Source organism: Poromitra crassiceps, assembly GCF_964638095.1.
Source record: "Poromitra crassiceps genome assembly, chromosome: 9".
Lineage (NCBI taxonomy): Eukaryota > Metazoa > Chordata > Actinopteri > Beryciformes > Melamphaidae > Poromitra > Poromitra crassiceps.
This window is the reverse complement of record NC_139630.1, coordinates 15,130,129-15,135,020: the sequence shown is the minus strand read 5'-3', so window position 1 is coordinate 15,135,020 and position 4,892 is coordinate 15,130,129. Positions and strand designations below refer to the sequence as shown.

General features: G+C 41.4%; 1 pseudogene across 1 annotated transcript in view; it reads right to left on the bottom strand.

The window, feature by feature from the left end:
* Positions 1–1,070: 1,070 nt before the first annotated feature.
* LOC310782933 (estrogen receptor beta pseudogene) overlaps positions 1,071–4,892 on the bottom strand; it is a 9,402-nt pseudogene continuing 5,580 nt past the window's right edge. The window contains exons 2-3 of the transcript in view: positions 3,302–3,418; positions 1,071–1,330 (exon numbers count right to left, since the gene is read on the bottom strand). The product of the transcript in view is annotated as an estrogen receptor beta pseudogene (transcript). The remainder of the gene's footprint in view (positions 1,331–3,301; positions 3,419–4,892) is intronic.

The following is a 4,892-nucleotide window of genomic DNA, read 5'->3' as shown; positions in this document are numbered from 1 at the left end:
ACCTTTGAAAAAAAAACTCACCTTTTCAAGCTCCACTTGAGTCCCTCCTGAACTAACCCTTTTAGTTTAGTCCCCCCCCCTTCTCCACCCCAAACCCCCTCCCCCCCATCTAGCATCTTCCCCCCCTTCTTCACCCCAAACCCCCCCCCCCCCCAAAAAAAACACAAAAAAAACACACACAAAAAAACCATTGATGTTTTACTCTACTGCTGCAAGGGTGTATCTGTGTAGATGATGTTCCACAGTTGATTCCACTAATGTTGACAATGTGACATTGTAAGTCGCTTTGGATAAAAGTGTCTGCTAAATGACGAAATGTAATGTAAAGAGACACACATGGGCCCCGCGCGCACACACACATTCACTCACACTGAGTAAACTATTGTTGAATGTAAAAAAAGCACTTCATATATATATATATATATTTTATTTTTTTTGTCATTTGTGTCATAACGAATAGTATTTACATGTCTGATGTCAATACAGTTAAAAATAAAAGAATTGAGAGCGAGATCTGCCTGAGAATGTCTTCTTTACAAAAATGCCTTTTTCTCCTATTTGCCTTCTCAGAGAGACCTTTGTGGTGAAAACAGGGTGTATATAAATGGCTATAAGTAGAGTACAGAACATGCTAAAAGCTAACTTTTTTTTTCCTGGTGAACCCAGAGACGTACATCTTCATTTTGAGGTATTGCAAATCACTCTGGTGCTAATAGATAATTTACTGTGGGTCTTGAAAGATGACCAACAATTATGAAAATCTTTGGCCTGTGCTAAATATTGGCAGTCCTAAACTGGCGGTGAATGAGTTAACACAACAGGGGTCTTAATTGACGTGATCTTTGTTTTATACATTTGTGTGATGGTGGCTGTCAACTCTGTTTTTTAGTATTCTATTTCCTGTCTGTTTGTCTCTATTGTAAACTCCATGTTCTGCGCTGGTAACACTATGAATTTCCCATTATCTCCCTGTACTGTATATCAATCAATCAATCAATCAATCAATTAGTCAAGTCCAGATCATTACACACACACACACACACACACACACACACACACACACACACACGCTAACCTGGGATCTTCTTGGCCCAGCTGATCATATGCACCAGCTCCTTGTCGGCCAGGTTGGTGAGTGACATCATGACGTTGCTCATGTCCCTCATGAGGAGGATCTCCGGTGGCTCCGCCTCCATGATGCGCTGGATCAGCTGCTCTGGGGTCAGCGCGGGGGGCTGGGGGTGCGGTCCGCTGGGCCCGCCCCGTGGCGAGAAGCGGGCCACGCGCCTGATCTGGGGACTCCTGTAGTTTCCACGCTCCCTGCGCATCCCTGAGCCACATAACACAGTTGTTTTTACCATCGTCACGTGTCAGAAACTTTATTTTTTATTTTCATGTTGTAACTTAAAGGAACACTCTAATGGAAAACTATATACAGTTCTGCAGGCATTCATTTAGTTTGACAGTTATTGAGAGTTGATCTGACATAAGTTGTGGACCAGCGATGTCATTCATACACAAATGACATCACTGGTCCACAACTTAACTCAAATCAACTCTCAATAACTGTCAAAATGAATGACTGATTCTGATATACTACTGATTTTGTAATGATACAAAGCTGGTTGAAAATCGTTCCTTTCGTGTTCCTTTAAGTTGAAATGTTACATAGCACTACCACCATCTAACTACATCATACATGTAATAATACATCTGTCCACAGACAGACAGACAGACAGACAGACAGACAGACAGACAGACAGAGATAAGTGAATCGCCACAGCCCTAATATATATATATAGGATATATATATATATATTTTTTGCAATAGGATATATATATATATATATATATATATATATATATATATATATATATATATATATATATTAGGGCTGTGGCGATTCACTTATCTCTGTCTGTCTGTCTGTCTGTCTGTCTGTCTGTCTGTCTGTCTGTCTGTGGACATATATATATATATATATATATATATATATATATATATATATATAATAACCGTCACACCCCTAATATATAAATATATATATATATATGTATATATATATATATATATATATATATATATATTATATACCAGTGTTTCCCCTAGAAAATCTTTCTGGCCTAGAGGGATTTCGAAATGTACCCCGACAGCAACGGTGGAGGCCGTCGCTGGCGACGCTAAAGTTTTAGCTAACCTGTTCGCATTGGCATCCCAAGTATCATCATACTATTATGGGATGCGATGCGAACAGTTGTATTATGGGATGTGCGTTTCCCAGGCAACGACACACATTGACACGTTTTGGAACAGCGCTGCACGCTGGCACAATACTCCTAAAAGCAAAATGCTTATTGTTTTGAATGATTTGGCACCTTCTATTACTGTCAACACCAGTATTGTTGTATTGTAATAATATGCCATAAAGGTTTATTGAGATTTTGGGGAGAGCAGGGGGGATTTTTTTTTTTTTTTTTTTTTTGCAATTTCTTAGAGCCGCCAACTAAAGCTTCGAGAGCCGCCAGCGTCTCGCGAGCCGCGCAATGAGGAACTAGGCTTTAAGTGATGAACTGCCACCGTTTATGACTATTAGAGTAGCCATGATGGTTTCCTCATCATCCAGATATACAGTACTGTGCTGGCTATGAAGAGGAGGGGGCAACAGATAACAGTGTGATGAAACCAAACTGTTTGTTGTCTGGTAGAGCTACAGTACACCAGACCAGAGTTTGACCTATATGGCTTTTCAAAAGCAGATATCGATATTTTTGTACCAAAGCTGTCGTTACTTTACCCAACACTTTTTTCCCCTCCAGATTTCCCCCCCATTTTCCTCCCCAATTCCCCGGCTCTGCACTACCCCCCCCCCCCCCCCCCCCTTCCCCCCCCCCCCAAACCCTGACTGCCCGCTCAATCGCTTCATCCTGGTGCCGGGCCTGCCAACCACACCTATCGGATTCCGCTAGTCAAGATACTGTTCGTTGTTCGATGGGGGCAGAAAAAGATGAAAAATGCTAACTGAAAACTCCTGAATGAAGCAGAAGGTAACAATCAAATAAGGTAGAGAGATCAAAAAGGTACAAACCACACTTGGTCATGTAAGGTAGAGAGATCAGAGAGATACACACCACACTTGGTCATGTAAGGTAGAGAGATCAGAGAGATACACACCACACTTGGTTATGTAAGGCAGAGAGATCAGAGAGATACACACCACACTTGGTCATGTAAGGTAGAGAGATCAGAGAGATACAAACCACACTTGGTCATGTAAGGTAGAGAGATCAGAGAGATACACACCACAATTGGTCATGCCGACTTCATAGCATTTGCGAAGGCGACAGGCCTGGCAGCTCTTGCGGCGGTTCTTGTCTATGGTGCACTGATTGGTGGCCGGGCAGATGTAGTCGTTGTGACCTGGGACAGAGACGGGGAGCAGAGGGGGGGGGGGAGAGAAAAGGGGAGATGAGAGAGGGATCAGGGAGAAGAAAGGCAGAATCCCACCGTCCAGACGTCTGGTTCTTTGACGCACGCTTCCGCCAAGTCCCCGAGAGGCAAGAGCTTAGCCTCACTGTCAAATCAGCTTTAAGGGTTCTGAGGTCAAGCCTGCCTCGGTTCTCCCTTTTTGACATCATGCCAAACCCTTTCACACACTACACTGCATTGACCAATGTTTGTCAAGGCTCAGTCCAAAAGTCCGTGGGTCAGAAGTCTGGACATTGGACTTCAGCGAAATGATCAGGCAGAAATCAAATGAAGCACTTATCACCAACCATAAATCATTTAAAAGGGATTCAAATGGATGTAGGTAATTGTTGCATTTTAAATAGCAGTAAATACTTAGCTGGTCTACAGGAGTCACTTCTTTCTCATCTGAACTAACTGTAGGCCAATCTAGAACAGCAGTCGCATGTTATTCCTATGATCTTAGAACACTTCACGACAAGATATGAATAAATCTCCAAACACAAAAAAATGTGAGATTCGAGATAGAGTAGGGATGTCCGTTTTTGGTTAATTTGACTTTCGATTAACAGGTTAATAACTGTTTTTTTTACATGACAAGACGTGAAATAAGACAGCTGGTGCGTGCCTTTCAGTCCAGTGGTCCATTCAGTGTTTCAGACGACATATGTCACCATTATTTTAGAGCAGGGGTGGGCAATTATTTTTCATGGGGGGCCACATGAGAAACCCAGATTGTTGCTGGGGGCCGAACAAATATTGTCATGCCGTAACCCAGGAACTTTGATGATAGAGAGGACCACAAAAAAATGTCCTCGCTACCAAAGGGCCAGATTTTGCTGAGGGTTGGGGGCCGAACGGCGCCGGCGCGAAAACATTTTGGGCATTTGAAGTCAGGTTTAGAGCAGTGTTTCTCAACTGGTGGGTCGCGACCCAAAGGTGGGTCGCGGGGCCGTTTTGATTGGGTCGCGGACATTGGCAAAAAAAAAAAAAAAAATCAATTTCATTTGAGTTAAATTCAGATTATTGAAACTGGATTAGCCTGACCTGTTTTACTTGTTTAACAAGCTGAAGCATATGCTCTGCCTGCTGTAATTCAAGAGAAGTGTGCCTTTTCATTTCATATTTAATTTTAGTTCAATTCAGATGATTGAAACTGGATTAGCATGGCCCCAGTTTAACTAAAAAGCATATAGCCTGCCTGTGATTCCTTTTTATTTCATATTAGTTAAATTCAGACTATTGAAACTGGATTAGCATGACCAGGTTTACTTGTTTTATTATTATTATTATTATTATTATTATTGTTATTATTATTATTATTATTATTATTATTAACTTGTTTAAAAACATATAGGCATGTAATTCAAGATAAGTCTGCCTTTTATTTCATATTTCATACAGTGCAAATAAGACTTTCTGAGCA